At 41.7% G+C, this 24,805-nt stretch overlaps 1 long non-coding RNA gene across 1 annotated transcript; it reads left to right on the plus strand.

The window, feature by feature from the left end:
• The first annotated feature begins 16,653 nt into the window (after positions 1–16,653).
• LOC125729139 (uncharacterized) lies at positions 16,654–24,083 on the plus strand. The gene is made up of 4 exons (XR_007389619.1): positions 16,654–16,902; positions 21,628–21,771; positions 23,596–23,673; positions 23,985–24,083. It is a non-coding gene; the product is annotated as an uncharacterized LOC125729139 (long non-coding RNA).
• Positions 24,084–24,805: the final 722 nt, after the last annotated feature.

Raw genomic sequence — 24,805 nt, forward strand, 5'->3', positions numbered from 1 at the left:
AAGAGCTGCCAGGGCAAAGGGACAGATTCTTTTCAAGAACCGTCCGGTGAGATTTTATGAGGACCTGGCGACCGGTGTACACAGAAAACAGAAAGAGTTTAACGCCGTGAGACAACAGCTTCGCTCCATGGGGATCCGGTACGGCATGATTCCTCCCGCGCGACTGATAGTGACATACAACGGAAAGTCTCGCATCTTTAACCAGCCAGGTGAAGCGGAGAATTTTGTGAAGGCTCTGAGGTCAGAAAGTGGACTGGGTTGAGAATGTAATCATTGACATGCTGTGTGTTGGCATGAAGGAATAATTACTGAGCTTTAAGTTTTAAAAGAAGAGTGAAAGAGAAAGGCCAATTTGTTATATTTGTTTATCGGTCCAGAGGCTTACAGCTACTATTAGTAGCCTAATTTTCTTAATGTATCCAATAACGAGTTTTTCTGTTTATGTAGCGGGGTGGGGTAGGGGGGAAAGGTGTTTAGGCATAGTCGGTTGATCCTCACTTTTGGGTGGAACAACCTTTAGCTGTTAGACAAGTACCAGTATATATAGGGGGAGGGAAATGGGTACCAAAGTTCAAGTTAAAGGGGTATGTTCAATACTTATTGTTGTGGGTGTAGTTTTTGACATTCAGATGTTATTTGTTTCTCTATCCTTTAATATTTCAAATGTGTTGGGAAGCTCATTTAGTGCTGTGTGTTATGTCTGGTGGAATAAGAATTAAAATTTCTTCTTGGAACTGCAGAGGACTACAAAAACTGGAGAAGGTAAAACAAGTAATGACTAGGGTGAAATCTATGCACTCTGATATCATGCTACTTCAGGAAACACACCTGTTGTCTAGTCAAGAGGCGAAGATTAGGAGGAGGTGGCAGGGCAGTATATATTCTGCACCCTTCACCTCTCAGGCAAGAGGTGTTATGATTTTGATCCACAAATCTATACCATTCCATGTGACAAGGGTTATTAAAGACAAGGCGGGGAGATATATTATTTTACAGGGCACACTTATTACGGAAAAAATAATCCTGATAAATATCTATGCTCCAAACATTGACGACCCAAAGTTTTTTCATAATCTTTTTTTGACAGCATCATCTCTGTCTGGTAGCTTTATTATAGGAGGGGATTTTAATTGTACATTGAATCCAGAATTGGATAGGAGCTCAGGTATTGATTTCTCGCATCCTAAAAGTAGACAAACTATTCAACATTTTATGAAAGAACTTGATCTGAGGGATATTTGGAGGGATATGAACCCCAAGGTCTTAAAATTCTCCTGCTACTCAAATACACTTTTTTTTTTTTTTTTTTTTTAGTTTCTGGCAATATGAGGTACAAAATAAAGGATTGTCACTACGATAGCATTTTAATATCTGACCATTCGCCAAACTCATTAATATATGAAGATTTAAGACTAAAAAGAGATCCCCCTAGATGGAGATTTAAACAAAAATAGACTATGCAAATAAATATTTATTTTGAAACTAATACGGATTAAACGTCACCCTGCACAAGGTGGGAAGCATTTAAGGCCTACTTAAGAGGTCAGATTATTAGTTTTACAAGTTATAGAGCAAACCAAACTTATAAGAAAACAAAAAAGTTGGAGGCGGAGATTGAGCTGCTTGAGGGAGAATACTTTCAAACCTTTTGTCCAAGAGTCCATCAAAAGCTTTTATTACTAAGAACACAGTATAACGAACTTTCTGCTTCTAAAGCAGCCTCACATCTTTTGCGTCTTAAACAATCATTCTATGACCAAGGGGAAAAGCCCGGGAAATTATTAGCCTGGCGCCTCCGACAATTACAAAATGAGAAAAACATTACTTCAGTTGTAAACAGTGATGGACAGATCATTGTTGACCCTCTAGGAATTAATGAAACTTTTAAGTTTTTTTTTTATGAAAAACTATACAGCTCAGACATAACACATATGGGACAAGAGCAAAATCTCTTCTTAGATACCCTTCAGATACCTAGCATTTCAGAACTAATAAGTGCAGACCTTAATACACCTATAACAAAGGAGGAAATATCTATAGCAATAGATCATTTGAAAACAGGTAAAACCCCAGGCCCAGATGGGCTGCCGACAGAAATTTATAGGAAATTTAAAACTAAATTGCTGTCCCCTCTTTTTGACATGTTCGCGGATTCATTTGAGAAGGGAATCCTTCCGGCTTCATTAAGAGGAGCTCTGATAACTTTACTACCCAAACCAGGTAAACCGTGCAATAAATGTGGAAACCTAAGACCAATAAGTCTTCTTAATGTGGATTTAAAGATACTTTGTAAAATTTTGGCTCGAAGACTGGAGAGATTCTTACCTGATCTAATTCCCTGTGACCAGAATGGGTTTATTGCAGGTAGACAGGGATTTCATAATGTGAGACGAGTGTTGGATATTCTTCATAATCAGGAAGGAAAAACAGACAATGCTTTACTATCACTGGATGCCAAAAAGGCCTTTGATAGAGTTGAGTGGCCCTACTTATTTGAAATATTAAAAAGATTTGGCTGTGGGGATAATTTCTGTCGGTGGATTAGACTTCTATATAATGAACCATATGCTGAAATACTGACAAATGGAATTATATCTAAACCATTTGAAATTAAACGGGGATGTAGGCAAGGGTGCCCTTTGTCCCCCTTATTGTTTATTTTAGCAATTGAACCGTTTGCCATTGCGGTGCGGTCTCATAAAAACATAACTGGTTTATCAGTAAATCAACAGGAACATAGAATTGCTTTATTTGCAGATGATGTCATCCTTTTTTTGGAAAAACTGAAAGATTCTATCCCAGCCTTGTTGGATTTATTACACACATTTGGACGGATATCAGGATATAAAGTGAACAAAGAAAAATCTTCATTAATGATACTTAACTCAGAAGAGAGAAGAAGTGCCGGAAATTCTTTCCAATTCAAAATGGTAGACTGTTTTACCTATCTCGGGATTAGGATAGTGCCATGTTTGAGAGACATTGTTGGAGCTAACTACACCCCTATGATAAATTCCATCATCTCATCTGTAGATAGATGGAAACCCTTGCCCTTGTCACTTATAGCAAGAATTAATGTTCTTAAACTAAACATAATGCCCAAACTTCTGTACTTGTTCCAGAACATTCCATTGTCACCTCCTGCTAATTTATTCTCACACCTGAAAACAATTTTTGTACGTTTTTTGTGGAATAATAGACGACCGAGGCTGCGTTTATCACTCTTGTACTTACCGTATGAAAGAGGAGGCCTCAAATGTCCCAATCCACTTTGGTACTATTGGGCAGCTCAATTGAGGACTATGATGTATTATTTTACAGATAAATCCCTCCCGCCTTGGATGAATATTGAAAACTGCTCGGTACCTCTTCCCCTTCCCCAATACCTATATTCAGCAAAAGTCAAAATGTTGAAAAAAAAGACAAAAAATCCTATAGTCAGAAATATGATTATAATCTGGTATCAGGTTAAGAAATATCTGGGTGAATCCACCTCTCTCGCACGCTTCAGCCCAATATGGGGTAATCATTTTTTCCCTCCAGGCAGAGCAGACCCTGGTTTTAGGAAGTGGGCTGACAAAGGTTTAAAGACAATAGGGGACCTCATGGGATCAGAGGATGAGACTTTGATGTCATTTGAGGAGTTGATTGCCAAGTATGATATTCCATGCAAACATCGATTTAAATATCTACAAATGAGAAACTTTATTAGATTATCTCAAAATCAATGCTTGTCAATCCCTCCGTTATCCACATTGGAAACAGAAATGAAAAAAGATTGCTTTGGAAAGGGAATAATCTCCAAACTATATAATATATTAGTAGAGGGTTCCCCTGAATCTTCTTTAGGGAAACTTAATGCCTGGAGGGAAGACTTACAGGAGGACTTATCCTCCGAAGACTGGGAGGAGGCATGTGCTGAAGCACAAACACAAACTACCAGTACCCGTCTTAAAGTACTGCAATATAATTGGCTAATGAGGACATATGTGACTCCAGAAAAGCTTAATAAGTATAATGGTGATAGCCCAGACTTGTGTTTCAGGTGTGGAGAGGAGAAAGGGACATTCTTCCACTGTATCTGGGAATGCAATAAAGTACAATTGTTTTGGAAAGAGATCAAACAAGCTCTGGATACTATATTGGGTATACAATTAGATCTTGACCCTAAACTATTTATTTTAGGTTTATATCCTGATGGACATCTTATGTCTAGAAAGATAATTACCGCCATGGACTTATGTCTACTGTTAGCAAAAAGAGTCATAGCACTCTCATGGAGGAAGACCAGTAAACCAAAACTCATTAACTGGATAAAGGAACTGTCCACAACTTTACCTATGGAGAAAATTACTTACATTGTCAAGGGAAAACTGTCACTTTTTCAAAACATTTGGGGTCCCTTTATGCAATATATGGAAAATGTGGATCTTAGTAGTATTGTGAATGAGGCAGATGAGATGTAATTGATGTCGGCCCTCTGCAGCTTCCTAAACTAAATAAATTTGAGTTTGTAATTTTGAACAATACAGAACAGTACAATTGAGGTGGAGTTGAGCAACCCTTGGAAAATAGAGAAACTTATTTGTTGTTGGGGTTTTTTATTTATTTATTTATTTATTTATTTATTTATTTATTTATTTATTTTTTATGTTTTTTGGGGGTTTTTTTGGGCTTTGTGTTTTTCTTTTATTTGATTAAGTTATTATTTACAGGTCATATTTTGTACTTCCACCTAAATATTTTTCTATCATCTTTTAAATGTCTGATTTGCAAGGAAGGTTGATTGATTGTTATACAATAATTTAGTTGCCTTGGATGCTCCTTTCGATGTGGAAGCACTCAAACTTCTGTAATTTCTGTATTTTTTAAAATTTTAATAAAGATATTGTTGGAAAAAAAAGGCCTAGATGAGGTGAATGAATGGGCTTGTCACTGTGTGGGATGGCCACACCCCTTCAGTACTATGGCCTTATTTGTAAACATATCCAGTCCTGTGATACAGGCCCTCTCATATTCCCTCTATACATGCTTCCTTTGGGCTCTATTTGTGAACGTTATTATGTAAAATATCATTGCTATGCTGGTGATACGCAGCTCTATCTGCCATTAAAACCTGGTGACTGCTGCTCTCTGGTGGCCCTTTCTAACTGTCTGGAGGATATTAAGAACAGGACAGCAATGACTTTCGTCCAGATTAATGAAAACAAGACAGAGGTAATGAGTTTTGGTCACTGTTCATGATCTCAGAGAACAATTAGGGCCTCATTCAGAAAACTTCCAGTCACATACTAAAAATCTTGGTGTCATCTTTGATTCATCACTGAGTTTGATAAACAAATAAATGCTGTTGTGAAGGGGTGTTTCTGTCAGCTGAGTTCAATAGCCTGGCTTAAACCACACCTTTCAGCCAAAGACCTGGAGAGTTACTCCTGCTTTTATCCTGATTGGGTTACTGCCGTTCTCTGTACCCAGGTTTACCAGAAGCATCTTTATTCTGACTACACCTTGTTCAAAACGGTGCTACCAGGCTCTCAACAAAAAATAGACACCAAATTTCCCCTGTGTTGGCTGCATTGCATTGGCTACCTGTTAAGTTTTGAGAATTTCTGAGAATACAGTTTAAAGATTTCTTATTTCTTTCTAAGGCGATACATGGCATAGGTCCCCAGTCCGTCTCGGAGCTAATTCAGCCTTACACCGCTTCTTATTAGATGCATCTCTGTACTGACCCTGCACACACAGGAACACATTTTATTTATCTATTTAATCAGACTATTCTGCTTTGCACATCATGTATTTAACATTTATAGTGATTTTATATTTATTACTAGATTATTGTATAACTTTTGCACTGTTTTTTGAACTTGGTTGTTGCTTAGTCTTGTTTTTCCATGGAGCACCATTATACCAAAAAGAATTCCTTGTAGGGTCAACCTACTTGGCAATAAACCACAGTCTGATTCTGATTATTTTTTGTGTAACATTGTGTAACATTGGCCAATGTCTCTACTTTTACTATATATTTATATTATTTTGACCTACAGCACTTTGGCACAACATAGATTGTTTTTAAATGTGCTATAGAAATAAAAATAATTCAACTTGATATAGAAACATATTTCAAGTCATCCATCTTGCCGAGATGGGGGTTGCGCTGTGACCCCTGGTGGACAAATTATGCAGCAACAGCACTCATATCATGGTTGAAAGTTCTGTCTTCAGTCTCTCTGTTTCTTTTTAGTTATCATTAATTGGCCATTATAAACCAAATGCTGATAGCGATTTATCACAGACTCCTGCATTAATGAATTAAAATATTCATGATGAATAAAGAAGATGAATTGGCGCTAATGTGTATTTTTACTGTGTTATTGATGAGATAAATATTACAGTACACGGATCGCTCTGGTATCTCAGAAATTGTCTCCATTTTTTCATACAAATTTATCATTAGTACAGTAGTGCTTGCAGTTCACAAATGCTTTGGCCTACAAACAATTTGGTTCGCAAAAACTAAATTTGGTCAATGAACAAACTCGACCAGATTCCTTTTTTTATACTAGTGTAACACCGGCGGGGCGCATATCCCAGCATGCCCCGCGTACAATTGTAAATTGAAGGACCACGACAGGCACCCAACAAGCACCGAACCCAAATACACAGATGGGAAACACAATGTTGTCAGAAGCTGAACTGCGAAATGCAGATGCAGTGATAGATTTACACAAACTAAATACACGTTAGGAGCGGACAGGGTATACACACAAGACATGGGCAAAGTGTAAAGTGAGGTAGACCTTCAACAGCACGTCAGTCCATTGCAGGGCAATGGAAGCTGGAGAAATGCCATGTGAACAGCAGAAATGTGGTCATACAGGATGTGAGGGTGAGACTGTGTGCTGTATACAGAGGGTCTGACCTCACGGCTTTGTTTCAGTCTTTAGTATTGTGATGACATTGTGATAGCCCAGTGATAACTATACTGGATGGGTGGTACCCCTTCAAAGAGCAAGGGGAGATGGGATACCATTGTGGTATGCAAGCAGGTCCTCAGGGTTGTCACACATGTTTTTCTGAGGTGTACACTGCTGGTTGCTTGAGCCCCTGGATGAGACACTGGTCAGTGCCCTGCAGAATCGCTGTGGGCAGTGTGAGGACTTCTGCCCTCTCAGTTAAACAATAGGTGCAGGGACTGAGTCAAATGAGTCTCTCTGCATCCTGCTTAATGATATCAAGGGGTTGTGTAGGCGTGTCTGTGCTCACATGGCTCTATCAGTACAGAGTGAACTGGCCAGGGATCAGTTTATCTAGACACTTAACCCCAGATAGCTCACATTCAGACACAGCCAACCCCTCTGCGTCCCTAGACGAGGCCCTGGAACTGGCTTTGGAGAGAGAAATTGTGGGCAGCAAGGTGGCGGGGAACGAGGCGGGAGAAATCAACCAAGCTGTAAACGCCAAAGGGCTTGGAGGACCCAGGCCCTCAGGTTTACTTCCTGGAGGCAGACTGCCTGTAGGCTGACAGGCAGCAGCACCCCCCCCCCACCCCTCAATCCTCAGACAGTGTCCCAAGTTCACCGCCACCCAGGGTTCCGCCAAGGGCACGCATAGTCGGGAAGATGTGGGCCAACAAGGTTAATTTCCGGAACTTCCTTGTTGACACCGGGGAGGTGGCCCTGCTGCCACCTGCTGCAGAGGTGGTGACTACGGATTGGACTCACAGAGGCAACTTCTGTCACATACCCACCATAGTGATGTGAGTCGCATGTACTGCCCTAGTCCATACAGGTTCCACTGCAACCCTGGTGAGACCAGACACTGTCTAGAACTGACATTGGTGCAGGTGAGAACAATGACTGGTGACCTGGCCCCTTTAAGAGGGACGGGGTTGTTCCCTTTTGACATGGGGGGTTTAGTTGTGAATAGTAACTATGTGGATGGCTGACATGCTCGATCCCTCCATCCTGGGCCTGAATTTCCCCCGGAGCACGGCATGTGTGCTGGACTTTGGGCACAACATGCTGAGATTCCCTGCGGTCCATGTGTACAGTGGGGCCGCTGGCCCCGCAGCCTCTGCAGCTGACTGCCCACCCCTTACTGCCACTGGGCCTGTACCTCCACATCAGCTAGAGATCCCTTCCTCTGCTACAGTCACATGGGCCCCTGAGCCCACATGTGTCCCCTCCAGTGTAGCGCTGCAGCCTCACTCACTTCACTGGAGTCTAACGGGGTTTATCAGAGCGACTTACCTGAAGCTGCCATTGGAGGAGCCCATGATGACCACACGGTTGCCCTTGTGCCACTGCAATCCCACTGCCCTGGTCCTCTACCTCACACCATTGATCCCCTGCCCCACCCATACGGTTGTGTGCCTCTTCAGGTTTGCAGCCTCCTCCTGCACTGAGCGGCCATTTCAGAAGTTTAATTATTTAATTATACAGTAATACACACGTTTCCAACCATTAAAAACATTATCCAGACTTAAAGTCACTTGAATAAAAATATTTAAAAACTTGTTAGCATTTCAATATAGTATCTGGTTGGACTGTGTACTTCCTCTTTGTTTACATGGTTAACATAACACTCACAGCACAAAGTATGCTGTCCTCAGCATTCGTATCTCCGCAACATTCCAAAGATCCATCATAGGCCTTTAGTCTAAAAACAAGCTAAAATGGTCACTGAGAACCTTTGCGTCCATTGATTTCCATCAGCTGTGTTTGGAAAGTTCGAAAGAATTTCTGAGGCTACTGAACAGAGCCAGGGTTGCCAGCTCTCACCCATCTGGTGTGACACTCACACCTTCAGACTCTCACGCTCACGCAAGAAATCTTATTAAATCTTAGGGCAAATCTATATTATTTCATTATAAACCTAAAATTCGCTATATCAAATGCACTGGGGTACTTTGAAAACCCTGCAAACTATTTACAAGGTAATAAAACTGTTACGTACATGTAAATCTGTGTGCATACTTGTTTCAAACTGAAAATCTTATGCCAGCCAGCTAAACAAATTAGACAACCCTGCTACAGGGCTCTCTGTTCAGTTTTCGCTGAATGCTAAGGCTTCCCAGGCAAGCTACTGACCCTCCAAATTTCACAGACCTCTCGGCCACCCAGTAATCTGTAACTTTAGTGCTGAAAGCCTGACAGTGAGTGTATCATGTGAGGCAGCTGTGGAAATACAGACTCTCGTCTGTGCCACAAAAAACCTTCTACAGCGGCAATGTGGGATCTGTGCTCTCCGGGAGCATAACTGCTCGGTATGGCAGCTCCAGCTCTGAGGGCCGCCGAGTCCCGCTGAGGGTGATACGATGCGCCCAGAGAATCACCAGGACAGAACTGCCGCCCTGCATAAGTCCCCGGGGCCTTATGGCCGGGACTGAGAGGCCGAGGAGAAGCTTCTACCCCCGGCCAGTAGGATCATTAACATCACAGATTAAAAGCTAAAATATGCTATAACTACAATCTGTACTTTAAACATTTCTACATATTTTTTATACATTTTCATCTTTACTTTTTATATACCTTTTATTGTTATATTTTCTTATTATCTTTCTGTAGTTTCAGTTAATTCACGTTGTTTAATTTTGATGTCCTTTTACTAGTGTGTTTATTACACCGACTGGAGTAACGACAATTTCATTTCGCTGCCAGTGTACCACTACATTTGTACGACAAATAAAAATCTTGAATTTATTGTGTTACCCCCATCACATTATTTAATGTGTTCCTCATGAATTTCATTGTTTTCCTCAAAATAAACACGTATTCCAATTTTGGTTCTTGCAACACATTTCCAAAAAAGTTGGGACAGGAGCGATTTAGGGCCAGTAGTGAGGTAAATTGGTTAAATAATGATGTGATTTGAAACAAGTGATGTCAACAGGTGATTGTAATTATGATTTGGTACAAAAGCAGCACAAATACGTGAGAAAATTATTGAAATGTTTAAAAACAATGTTCCTCAAAGAACGACAGGAAGAGATTTGGATATTTCACCTTCATCAGTGCATACCATAATTAAAAGATTGAAGGAATCTGAAGCAATTTCAGTGCGTAAAGGACAAGGAAGCAAGCCTAAGTTGAACTACCGTGATCTCCGATCCCTCAGCATCCCACTGCATCAAGAATCGTCATTCATCTATAAGCGATATGACCACATATGACTACTTTGGCAAACCTTTGTCAAGTACCACAATACGTAGTTACATCCACAAATGCCAGTTAAAACTGTACTGTGCCAAAAGCAAGCCCCATCTTAACAGTGTCCAGAAGCGCCGTCGGCTTCTCTGGGCTCAGAACGCATCTGAGTTGGACCATCACACAGTGAAAACGTGTACTGTGGTCAGATGAATCAGTATTTCAGGTATTTTTTGTGAGAAATGGATGCCGTGTGCTCCAGACCAAAGAAGAAAAGGATCACCCAGACTGTTACCAGCAATAAGTCCAAAAGCCAGGGTCTGTCATGGTATGGGGTTGTGTCAGTGCCCTTGGCAAAGGTAACTTGCAGTTCTGTGATGGCACCATTAATGCTGAAAAGTACATAGAGATTTTGGAGCACAATATGTTACCTTCAAGAAGACATTTTTTCCAGGGACGCCCATGCATTTTTCAACAAACAATGCGAAACCACATTCTGCACACATTACAAAGTCCTGGCTGTGGAGGAAGAGGGTATGGGTACTTGACTGCCTGCAGTCCCGACCTGTCTCCAATAGAGAATGTGTGGTTCATTTTGAAGCGCAATATGTGACAACGAAGACCCCGTACTGTTGTCCGCTTTAAGACTTGTTTGCAGGAAGAATGGGACAAAATTACACCTGAAACACTACATCACTTGGTGTCTTCAGTCCCTAAATGTCTTTTAAGTGTTGTGAAAAGGAATGGCGACATTACAAAGTACTAAATGCTTTACTGTCCCAACTTTTTTTGAAATGTGTTCTAAGAACCAAAATTGGAATACGTGTTTGAAAAAGAACAATGAAATTCACGAGGAACACATTAAATAATGTGCTGTTGTATTGTTTTCAATGTAATACAGGTCAAAGATAATTTAACAAAGTGCTGTTTTCAGTTTGATTTTCATTTTACATACCATCCCAACTTTTTCTGATTTGGGGTTGTAAAATGTGAACACAAAAGCTTTTTTTGTGTGAACATTATAAAACAGATTAATTCGTATTAAACAATTTCAAAGACATAGACATCTAATATGTGTGTGTCTGTGAGAGAGAGCATTTCAATTAATGCCTATAGTTCAATATTTGTTATATGTGCTGAATTTCATGGTCATCATTTTGGAAAAAAAGCTACCTAAACCATACGGGACTTAGAAATGGGTTAAAACTGACAGGACGATACCAGATATCAAATTGTATAGTTAGGATGAATGTACTGTTAAACATCAGCACCATTGGAGGAGTCATGCATGGTGAGGCAGGGGGATATCTGTACATTAATGGGCGATGCATTACTGGGGATCTTTGGCGCCACCTTTTGACCAGTTACAGTCGTCATCAACATTAAAAAAACATTTCCATTTCCACTGCGTGAAAAAACAAATTGCACCCTATTTATAGAGTGGGAGACTACTTTTTGCAAGGATTTATATCTCCTGAAATTGCTTCTTCACAGATAAGCACCAGAATGTTCTTTTCCCAGATGGTAGTAGGGACAAAATCTCCTACCACTGATAATTCTGACCATACACAAATTTTTATTTTTCTGCGTCTTGCGATTTTATCGTATCAAAAATAACCAGTAAATCCTATTATTATCCTGCTACCCCCACTCTACCAAAACTCATGAAATGATATGATACATTTGGAGGAGGAAGATTTCTAATTGATCCTTTATACCCACCAACCAGACCAGTATAAGAAGCTGTATGATGTAAAGCCTCTTTAAATGGGTACAGACTACTTCCGTTTATTGTAATAAGTATCTCATAAATTTGACTTTACACTTTTGCATGGTATTGATAGATTTTGAAAGTTAATTACTTAACACAATTCTTATTAAAATTGTTCATTATACAACCTGAATGTCTCAAGGTAGCACATTAGTACAAAAGACGCTGTATGATGTATTATTGTAGCAGTCAGATGTTATTTTAACCAATGTACAGGTTTACCTTTAATTTAATTCTACAAACATAATCAAAATCACTTGTGAAAAAGACATTTAGTCATTTACTAAGGCAGATACAACCTGTGGAAGCACAGCTAAAAGCATACCATCACCCATTATAGAGTGACCCATTGTCTTTGTAACTGAGTAATCACAACTAAGTGCAATTTACTATAATGAAACTGTACACAGAAACTGTAAAGGCAAAGGTAATTTATTATGATGAAATGCTTCCAAAATGCCCAGTGTGCTTCAGCGTTTCTCCTTTTCTCCAGTCGTCAACAGGTCCTGTGTTTATTAGGTGATCTGTGATGTAGGAGATCCTGAGAATGGCTGCTGCTCCAAGGATGATTGGCAGGTGGCTTTTCCCAGGAACAGCGGGCTGGAGATGTAAAGGTGGGATGGAGAAAATAAAGTGTAGGGGAATACAGAGTACAAACAACCATAAGAAACACACGGCCCATGGCCATATGTCCACAAGACAACCACCCGCCCAACCCGAGAGGGAGCCCACGAGGGACTAAGGGGGGCCCAACCCCTGTAAAAGGAGGTCCGCAGAGGGGGGACAGACAGCGAGCCCCCCAGTCCCTCCCGCAAGCCCTCCACCGAGGGAAGCGGGTCCAGGGCCAAAGGGCCCCATCAACCGGGAACACTCCCCTGGCGGACGGTCCCCCCAGCCCGCTCCCCGGCAGGACGGATCACCGCCCACTGTAGCGACCCGGCACGTCCCCCCCCCTCCCCGACACTGCAGGATGATCTAAGGGAGACCCATACAAACAAAGTGCACCCCCCCCCCCACCACCCAGGAGCGGACCTGCGTCAACTGGGGAGCGGCAGACCCCCCGCCCAGCCCAGACCGAACCCTACAATTCGCCTAGAAGGGCTCAGAGCATCCCTAGATACCCCGGACCGCCTGCCAGGGCCCCACCACGGCGCAGCAGAGCCAAGGACCACCCAGCCCGCAGCCCACAAGAGGAGACGGCCCACACCGGCCAGGGCCATCTTCTACCTGCTGGGCCACCCCACACGCGCAGGGCCAGAGACAGAGAGTTAGGGGGGACCCCTCAGCCCCCACTGATTCCCCGTCCCATGTTAATGTGAAGTGTGCATGTACAAGTGTGAGAGAGTTGTGTGTTTATGTCTACAATGCATTAAAATTAGTGGATGCAGATCGAGTATGAGGGCCCCACCACTGGCAGATGGCAGAGTCCCCCATCCCCCTCCCTGCACCCCAAGGCCCTAATGTAGCATGGACTGTGTATATAACTAAAGTGCAAAAAGCAGGTGAACAGTCGAGGCACGGGCACCCCACCGCTGGCAGACGGCAGAACCCCACCTGCCTATACCCACCTCCTCAGCCCTAGTGTCATGTGGTGTCTAATGTGCAAGTAAAACCTCCCCACTGCCCCTCAAAGCTCTAGTGTTGTATGAAATGTGATGTCCGGCCCAGGGGAGCAATAAGGGCGTGCAGGAGTGGGCCCCCCCCGGCACCGGGGCCAGATCCCCGACTGGCCCCGATTAGTCCTCATCCCCGACCCCACACAACCGGCAGGGGCGGCCAACCGAGGGGGTTCAGGGGCGCCACATTAACAATTGTTAATAAACATTCCACTATACATCTCAAAATTTAGCACACTTAATTCATTATCTTTGATACTGTTTCAAACATTTAATGTTCCCCAAACAGCAGCAGAAGAACCACAGCTTCATCTTCCTTGTATTTTGGCTCTTCTCTGTGTCAAGAGCTCTACAAGCTCAACTTTAATATTAATTTTCCACCACTTCTACATCTTCTATCTATACCAGACCCACATCTATCTCTACACCGCCAGTTTCCTCTCTGAAGAGTCTCAGAAACAATGCCAGCATTGCCTATCACTCTCACACCCTCCCCTCCCTTACACCAGTCCGTCACACCTCCCAGTCCCCCCATAACCTCCCCAGCCTGGACAGTGGGGGGTGTCGCTGGTGAGCACTCCTCCAAACCTTTCCTCTCTCCCCAGTCGATCACCTCGTCCCACAGGTCCCAGGCTCCCCAGTGCTGGTCGTTGGTCCAGGAAACAGCTTTCGGAATTTTCATTCTGGTTAACATAATTAACTAGCCGTCTGTGATACTCTCAAAGCCAAACTAGACACTGTGTATTTTCAACGTACTCCAGACATTTGCTAAATGCTATTCACCAAGAATGCCTATGGAAAGGGATGGAGCCTTCATTGGCTGCTCGTGGCATCGAGGCTACTCCGATAGAAGCGGCCAAATTGCTAAAACTGTTTCACAACCTATACAGTAACGCTGGCGAAATCAGGACGCTGCTTCGGTACGTTATAACATCGCCATGGTAATGAACCCAGCAAACGGTTAATCTTACTTCAACAACATGGGACATTTAAAAAGTAAACGTATAGGGGCTCTTTTCAGAATAACATCTTCAGATGAAACGCATTACGACAGACCGGATGAGTAAAACCAATCATATCAACCATAAGGCTTGTTGTTTTTAAGTTTAACACAATTATTTTCTCTTACAATTTAAATATAAACAATCACATTACGAAAAATGGCCACAGCATCTACAGTTTAAGCTACTAATTTTAAATATATTTCAATTATATTTTGCGGCAATATTTGCATGAACTATATCACGACATACAATGAAATATATAATTAACTATGCTAACAAAACATAATCTGAAGAAATAGCAAGAAACATAGGAAGAGATGCTTCTCACCGCTGCGCCATCGCTCTGTCAGAAAGTTTATGTTCAAACTGCACTGATTTTGTTTCTATGGAAACCAGCGAAATTTTTCATTGGTCGAAAGGATGAAGATATGTACTGACGCCATTTTCAACGAATGAAAACGAGAATTAATTGTCAGGGCGGGACGAATTTGAAGGTGAACCAATCAATAGTAGTATGTTTAGCTCGTGCTTGTTTTGGCTGAGCGTGATTGGATTTGTTGATCTAACCGCCTTCAAGCCCGTAAACCATGTATCTACTTGTCAATGGGAAACCACGCAGTTCTGTCTATTAATACTGACTGTAATTTTTTTATGACATTATGTCTTTGCTATGCAGTATTACGGTAATGCGTAATACCGCGATGTTTGGGGTGCCCCGCTGTTTTTTTTCCACAGCTGGTGAACGCAATTAGCATTTTAGCCACGTTGGTAGGTACGCTTTTGAGAAAGAACACTATAGTTCTTGTTATTCACATTCTGTGTCCTGGTGTTTTTAATTTCTCATAATGTGAACAAAGATATGTCATATACAAGTTTTTTGAGAGACTAAATTTTGGTTTGATTTATAATTTATTTAATGGTAAATAAAGTTCTTATATAGCTATTTTAGAATTAGTGCAGTCTTTCGTTTAGAATTAGCGCAATATTCTTAAAAACTGCATGTTCAAACCAAACGCCATGCCATAATAACTGCTTTACAGATATTTCATTCAGGAATCTATGGAGGGTATACTGTAGGTAGGCCTGTTTGTGTGTGTGTGTGCGCGCGTTTGGGTGGGTGGTTATGTACATAGTGCTATAAAAACATGTTATTTTGACTTTGTAGGGACATGTTTTCGGTCCCGAAAGTAAGATACTGAATTTTATTAAATTCTGTGAATGCAGTCAAATGAATAATTCAAAAAGTCTTGCATTTTGTTTGGTTGCTTACTGTTACTGCTTGGTAACTACTGCAATGTTTAAGGTTGCCATAGTTAGGATTGGGGTTACGCCCATACAAATGAATGGAGAATCTCCACAAAGATTCAAATACCTAATCTCTGTGTGTGTGTGTGTGTGTGTGTGTGGAGTAGGTGTATATTACATTGTGGGGACCAAATGTCCCCCACAATGTGACAAAAACCCCGTTATTTTGATGTTTTGGGGGGCATTTTCAGGTACTCACAAAGATCTGTAAATACAGTCAAAAAACTAAAAATGCCAAAAGTCTTGTATTTGGTTTGGTTACATATGGTTAAGGTTAGGGGTTGGTAGGGGTTAAAGTTGTCATGTTGGGATTACAGTTTTCCCCATAGAAATGAATGGAGAGTCCCCACGAAGATATAATTACATAGCTGTGTGTGTGTGTGTGTTGTGTGTGGTATCAGATCAGTCCCTGAGAGTTCAGTAGTCAGGCGCCATGTTTCTGAGTCTGGTTGTGGAGGCCTGAATGCTTTTCCAGATGCCAGAGTGAAAAGATTATGTGAGGGGTGGGTGCGGTCATCCACAATGTTGGTGGCTTTGCGGATGGAGCGTGTGATGTGAATGTCCATGATGGAGGGGAGAGAGACTCTAATAATCTTCTCAGCTATCCTCACTATCCGCTGGTCTTATGATCTGAGGCGAGGCAGTTCCCAATTCAGACCGTGATGCAGCTGCTCAGGATGCTCTTGTCTAAGGAATCAAAAATGTGGTTCCATGGGGTTCCAGACAGTGACCTTTTTTGGAGACAGTGAGACTAAATTTTATACCTAGGTGCACCAGTTATGACATTGGTCAGGTAGGCTGTGGTCTGTTAGTTGGTGACAAGTGGCTGGTGATCCATGCAACCCAAGCAGAAGTGAGCAGAACTTGTATCAGCCAAATAGACAGGAGAAAGCGGATTTTTCATTGGACTTCAGGACTCCTGAGTAACAGATAAAGACAGAGAAACAGCAAAGTTATGGAGAATCAGGAAGTAAGTGCCAGTCTGCGCAGATCTGAGGTCAGTGAGACACACATAAGGCTCCTCTGATGCTCCTCTTCATCCGCTGATGGGCCTCCAGGTGAGAATCACAAATCAAACATAATAACAACTGACACAAAGGCCTGAGGTCAGACCCTCTGTATGCAGCACACAGTGTGTCTGCAGTCTCACCCTCACATCGTGTATGATGACATTTCTGCTTTTTAGATTAAGTGCTTGTCTGAGAATAACTTCTGCATCATGCTAATTATTTAGCTGTTTCGTGCTCATGGGCAAAAGAAAAATGAGGATTAAGTTAAATATATCAGAAATAAATTTCTAATGTGGCTCAAGGCCACAGTAAAGTGGACCATCACATCAAGTAAGTACAAAACAGCCTTTACTAATACGCTAAGGGTTAAAACAACATATAAGATGTGCATAATCTGACAGTATATCAGCGTGAGAGCAAGGCTGGCCCTGGAAGTGGTGTGCATGCAATGGCAGAGCAAAGTTAGAGACACCCGCTAAAAACTTTCATTTCATCTCACTTGCTCCTTTCTTCTTTTTCCTTCTTTTTTTCCCTCCTAATCTGTCCATCCTCTTCGGCCAGCTCACCCACTGCATCACCATGCCGCCTAAAAATGAAATAAATAATTTTTTTAAATTTAAAAAATGAAATCGATCAACATGAGAGGCCTATACAGAGTTTATAGAACCCCTCATGGTAAAGCAAACATGTTTGTCACAGCAGTGCATTCAGACCATGATTCTGCTAAAGCTGCCGGACAGGACAAAGGGAAAAAAAAGAAGAAGGTGGGGGTCAGTGCAGCAGTGGGTAGTTCAGGTCCAGAATGTAAAAATCCAGACCAAGATTTAGTTTCAACCAAACAGCTGAGTACTCTGTATCAGTGTCATTCTTAAAGTCGTGTTTCAACTTCTGGCAAAGTTCTCCCAGGAGCCTATCTCTGTTGTATGTACAGTCGGCATGTAATTCATTCCTGCCCAGGTCCCTGACAAACAGTTGGAGGCAGAATTACTTGTTATCAGAGTATGTGAATTTTTACACACACCAGCAGCTGTGACAGAATAAGATATTTCCTTTATACTGCTGCCACATAGTGGACACAAAGAAGACTGCAGTCAATTCTAAAATCAGTCAGTCAACATGCTACCACCACAGACTATAATCGGGAAGTGATCAAACTTCATGGAACAATATGAATATAAACAAACAGATGTAGTAAGTATATTGTGCAAAATGTATCTTCATCTTAACTACGCTGAATGGTGGAGTCCCAGAGTAAGTGATCCTCACCTGGAGGCCCATCAGTGAAGAAGAGGATGAAAAGGAGCATCAGAGGAGCCTTATGTGTGTATCGCTGACCTCAGATCTGTGGAGACTGACACTGACTTCCTGACTCTCCTTAACCTCACTGCCTCCCTTTTTGTGGGTTTTAAATGTTTAAAAATCATCCATCTATCTTTGATTTTCATAAACTGTTTGTGCACTGATGCATTTCCTGTCTATTTCTTGTCTGTAAAAAGGAAAACAGTTTGATGCTGCTGTTGTCCTGCTCTTACCAGGAATAAATATTTTGATTTCATCTAGAATCTTATCATTTTAGAAACATGATTTCATAGCAAAATTATTGATAGCTGGTCTTCACAGTGAATCATTCATGCTCACAGAATTTAAACTACAAACAAATTAATCAAATAAGTCTAGTTCTTTTCTAAACTGTTACTTCCTCATATTGCAAATGAGCAAAGAGCAGTGAAATCAGACTTATTCTGAAAAGCAGAAAAGTCGTCATACAGGATGTGAGTGTGAGACTCTGCAGAAACACTGTGTGCTACATACAGAGGGTCTGACCTCAGGCCTTTATTTCAGTCTTTATTATGTTTTATACAGTTTTAAAATGTCACTGCAGTAGGTCCTTTTCATATGTGTGGATCAGCACAAATCATGAGGTCCGTTAGGAAGGTGTCTGTATGACAGGGGTGGGGGTATCCTGGGGGGGGGGGGATGGGTGGGGGCAAAGTCAGGTAATTCACTTCATCTGGGTCTTATCAGCAGTCCTGTGTTTCTCTCAGCACCACAATGATGTTTCACACATAATGGGGTCCGTGGGCCTCCTCAGTTATATTCAGGCTTTCAAAGTTCTTCAATCATAAAAAGTCACATGGATCTGACACTCTGACACTGTTATATTAATTTGTTTAAATTCATTGAAAATACTATATATTACAGCTAGTATTTGGATCCGTCTGCTCTTTATCCGTTCCTCACTGGCATACCTGGGTGTCTGTGCAGTGCTTTCCGGAAGCATCAGAACCATTCATAAGGGAATCTATGTGTGGCTGCCCTCTAGTGGATACACAAAATTCGGCTACTTAAGTAGCTTGACTATATTTCCCTCCTAGTTTAGTTTAGTTCCTAATTTAATTTAACAGATGAAACTGAAGGCAGAGCTGGAAATTAGTTTAGTCATGACTTCAGAAGTTACGCTGACATGGGATTCTGTACAATCAGAGATGAAGCTGCTGGATGGGATGGTCATCGCCTGCTTTTTCTGACTGATGTAGGTCTGGATGTAAAGTTACAAACTGCTTAATGTGTATCAATCTGTTTTATAATGTTCACACAAAAAAAGTGCTTTTAATGTGTCTGCACCTTGTATCTCCCACAATGTGCTTCTGCATTTGATATCTTCTTGACTTGGGGATAAAGAGATTTAACTGGATGGATTTTACTTTTGTGAAGCACTACAGTCCAAAGCTGAACTGATTGTTCAAAGCTTTTTGGTTTTTAAGCAAAACTACTTCATTTAATTTATCTGAAACCCACTTTGCGCCTTTCTAGACTCAACAAAGCATCATTGCCAACAAAATAAGTGAGTTACAGTTAAATCAGGTAAAGAAGTTTCATTTGGAATTTACTGATCCAGGTTTTCAGTACCACGGACACCAACTAGACTTACTGTCATTTAATGGGAGTGAAAGCAGAAACCAATAGATCACACAGGGATATTTTCATTTGATGGTGTCTTTCTTTTTACTTTTGATATGCCGTCTTCCTCCTTAGCTGATATGTGAGGCTGCTGTCAGCTCAGACAAGCTGGTGTGATTTTACGCAGAGTGATAAGTGGGCAGTCCTGTTTTCGTGTGTTACATTTTCATTTGATGTTGGCCAATATGTATGTGGTACTGTTTCCTCCTTAACTGACATTCACAGGCTGTTGTTAGCAGAGACAAGCTGGTGTATTTGTACTGCAGATTGAAAAGTGGGCGTTCCCGATTACATCACTCTTTTAAAGAGTCCCTGATTGGTGGGCTCTGACGAGGAGGGGTGACCTAAAAACTCCAAACCATTTATCCCTCCATCCATCCATCCATTTTCCAAACCGCTTATCCTACTGGGTCGTGGGGGGTCCGGAGCCTATCCCGGAAGCAATGGGCACGGGAACAAACCTGGATGGGGGGCCAGCCCATCGCAGCCAAACCATTTAAGTTTGTGAAATTCATTTTTAATAATTACCATCCATCCATCCATCCATTTTCCAAACCGCTTATCCTACTGGGTCGTGGGGGGTCCGGAGCCTATCCCGGAAGCAATGGGCACGGGAACAACCCTGGATGGGGGGCCAGCCCATCGCAGCCAAACCATTTAAGTTTGTGAAATTCATTTTTAATAATTACCAATTTCAGAAAAATATGAAATGTTTTGTAAAGTATCAATTTATTAATCATGTATTTAAACAAATTATGACCAGTATAAAAGACACATACAAAACTGTACAAAAGTCTTGGGCTGTCGAAGAAAATGATGTTCAAATGATCTTCATCTTGGTCTAGAATTATAATATTTTGTCCGTCAAAGTGTGGCAGCCCAGTCATTTCAAAATCTCTTCTAAAGTTAGTAAAACATTTGCACCAACCATCCAATAGACCTATATCTTTTTATAACACAACTCCTATGGCTAATCAATGCATCATTAACATTTTGTCACGGGAGACGGCAGCGATCGCGGGCAGGCGGGTAAGAAGCAGGCAGACAGCCGAGAATCAGGGCAAACGAGGGGTTTAATCTCAGGGACGAGGGCACGAACATCAACTGACATCAATGACGGACAAAGGACTCGGGTAAGACACGGACTGAAATACACAGGACTGAGCAAATTAACTAGATACAGCTGGGTACAATCGGGAGAAAACACGTGGGTAATCAGGGGGCGTGGCACACAGGAGGAGCGGACGAGCCGGGCATGACACATTTGTTTAATTAAATTAATTAATTAAGTGAGCTGGTGGCAGAATTTAACAAATACATGGAATGGCTGGGGTGCCCCTGAGGAGAGGTTTAGGATCCAAAGCGTGGTTCATCTAGCGATCCAACAAGGCATCAGTAACTTTATGGAGAAAAGAAGAAATTCTTGTTAGTTTTTATTGTGTCACTTTTAATTTGCATATATTTTTATGATAATTGTGTTTTTGTTCTGAGCAAATATACACAACCCAATTAAATAGCATTAAACGTTTTCTTTGATGGCCCAAGACTTTTGCATAGTACCATATTTTTTCAGAATCAAGAGACAATTTAATAAAAACCAGTCTTACCTTCACAAGATAACGATTATTAAACATTAACCAGCAGGTGGCAGCAAAGCACTTGTGAATAAGTGGCCAATACGTGGTTGTACAGGTTGCCAGCAGATAATCATCCCCTCTGTGTTTAACTGACTCTCATGCTATGACTGTACAGACTGAGCAGGGCCGAGTGAGAGAGGCTTCACTGCAGTTAGCATAACCGTTTATTTTACAGCTCGTCTGACTCATTCTGCTCCACGAAGGTCATCTCCTCTGCCAGCTTCCTCTGATCCAGGGAGACCCTCTGCTTCTCTCTGATTGGTTCCCGCTTTCTACAGGAGGTCCAGTGCAGCTGAATGGTGATGATGGTGCAAATCAGGTAAAACACACCAGTCCCAGCTTTCAGTACAGCATCCAGAACCTGCTCCCACCTGTGAGACATATAATACACCAGTGTGTCTGTCAGTCACACATATCACATTTAAACCTGAAGAACAAAACAGTGAATCTGTTCTGACTGAAGTAAAACCACCTTGATAATCGACAGCAGCACCGATCAGCTCAGTCCTACATACAGAGCCAGCTGGACCAAAGAGCTGAATAAGAGGGTGGATGTGAACAGTAAAGTCTTACATGCTTTATAGAAACACGGTACAGCCACATCGGTACTATTACACAGGACACATGTGAGGAACAGGAGACATTAACAAAGAGCATGAAAATAGCTAGAGATTATCACACAACATGTTACACTATTTTGTAAAAACAGGCCTGCAGTCATTCCCCAGCAGCACAGGGCAGAAGGCAAGGGCTCACCCTGGATGGGATGGGATCTCAAGTTTATTATTAAGAAAATCAAATAAAAAATATTTTTTTCTCTTAAAATTAAAATGACAGTTTCCCATTACTGTGTGATCAGGTAAATGCTGCTAGCTGGACCCCCACACTACTGTAAATGCTGCTGAATGCTTACCTCCGTTTTTCATTATCCCCTCCTTCTTCATCATGTGCAGAGAAAAGGAGAGCAGTGGAAACAGGAGAAAGGATAGTTAATAAAAAGCAGGGTTTGCACTGTCGCCTCACTCCTCTGGCACGTGTACTCAAGTCTTCGCTGGAGTTCCGTGTGTATGGAGTTTGCATGCTCCCCCTGTGTCATTGTGGGGTTCCTTCCAGGGACTCTGATTTCCCCCCACAGTCCAAAAACATGCTGAGGCTAATTGGAGTTGTCAAATTGCCGGTAGGTGTGCTTGTGCGAGGGAATGGAGTGTGAGCGTGTCCTGCAATTGGTTGGCACCCTGTCATGGGACGTTCCCTGCCTTGCGCCCATAGGGACCCTGAATTAGACAAGCAGTTTCAGACAATGGATGGATGCAGCACTGGAACAGATATTACAGAGTACAATTGTAACACTGGTCTACGCTGCAATGAAAAACCACCTACAGACATGTTAGTCAGTCTGCACACCATTAGTAACAATTCATCCTCACAAAGATGAAAAAATGCCTGAATTATGTTGCAAGCTACATGGATTTGTCTGGATTTGTATACATAACAAGTGACTGGCTGTATGTCTGTGGAAAATGCTGTGATTTTTGTCATATTACAGACTGATCATAAACTAGAAGACACACATTCAATATTAAAGACACCAATTAGCCTGACTGTGCGTTTTTGGATTGTTGGAGGAAACCCACACAGCATGTGGAGAACATGCAGACTCCACACAGACAGAGCAGAAGCCAGATTCAAACCCCTAAACATGGAGGCGTGAAGCAACAGCGCCGCCTACTGGACCACCGTGCCACTATCATTGAAACAATAATCCCAATAAATAACTCTGTTTCACAACAGCTGATAAATAGGGGATTATCCCCACAAAGAAGCACAAACCCCTTCGTGAGTGAAACTGCTGGGTTGATTAGTATGTATCTATTTATATTCAAGCATAAATAATTCACAGGCAGATTTAAATCAATTACTTATGTTTAACAGTAATATGAACTGGAATCTGCAGGATTCCACAACCAGCCACCAATACCAGCCAGTGTCCTTCCTCTCCAGCCCACTCATTGTCACAATGAAGGTTTTATTTTCTGTGTCATCCCTGATCAGGACAGGCCTCCCATGCAAACTCACTGATCTCTCTGATGCACAGGAGCCCCCAATCTTACACCACATCCTTTGTCTTTTGTTGTTTCCATAGTAACACTGACACTGTCTCCATCCACACCCGTCACCTCCTGTTTGTCCACTGACAGCCCTGGAGGACTTCAACACACAGGTAAAACACTCAACGATTTCCACAGCAATGAAATGTTTATGAATATCAGCCCATTACAACATACATACTGTATGTAAATGTTTGGCCAATAAACTGACATTTTTTAACATATTGCTTATCATATTTAACCTCATGAAGTCGCCCGATTTAGCTGACACTGTTACTTCTTCCAAGTCTCGTTTATCATATTGAATTAAATTAAAATGCAGATTTTTAAAATATTAAAACATTTTTTTCATCAGTGTTTGTGTTAAGGTCCTTCCTTTTTGACTCAGTGACATGTTACATACTGTGCATCTCATTGGCTACAGTCTGCAGTACAGACATCTTACCATCAGTGACTGACAGATTAACCTGATCAGAAAGGCTCCACTGATCTTCACACCACACCAGTACCGATCGGAGTCCTCAGCTGTCAGATTGTTGATGGTCACAGTGAAGACTCGCTGGTCAGGATCATCTCTGACTCACACTTTACCCTCCTGTGGAGAGTCAGTGTGTACTATGGGAGTACATGACCTCACATTATACCCTCTGCACCAGTATTTCACATGAGTTTTATATCTGTCACCATAGGAACATGGGATTGTTACAGATCATCCTCTCTGTACACAGGCCCATTTCACTGTAGACACACTGTCAGCACCTGTGGGGAAAATAATTAACTGAATAAGGATTTTCCATCTTATGACATCTCTAAGTAATTATGCTTGGTTTGTGTAATACTTAGATTAGGTCATGTGTAATTAACAGAACAGTGATGATGTATAAAAGTCAAAGACCATCATTTTACTATAAGAACAAGGAAAACAAAACTAGTGTCTGATCTTGGGAAGGGCTTCAGCAGGATGTGGGATCGGGAATCTGAGCCTGGCAGTGTGTTCTAGGGTCTGAGAGGAAAACCAGGACCTTAAATCCCTAGTAAAAGGCCTAGATGAGGTGAATGAATGGGCTTGTCACTGTGTGGGATGGCCACACCCCTTAAGTACTATGGCCTTACTTGTAAACATATCCAGTCCTGTGATACAGGCCCTCTCATATTCCCTCTATACATGTTTCCTTTGCGCTCTATTTGTGAACGTTATTATGTAAAATATCATTGCTATGCTGGTGATACGCAGCCATATCTGCC

Source organism: Brienomyrus brachyistius, unplaced genomic scaffold (assembly GCF_023856365.1).
Source record: "Brienomyrus brachyistius isolate T26 unplaced genomic scaffold, BBRACH_0.4 scaffold505, whole genome shotgun sequence".
NCBI lineage: Eukaryota > Metazoa > Chordata > Actinopteri > Osteoglossiformes > Mormyridae > Brienomyrus > Brienomyrus brachyistius.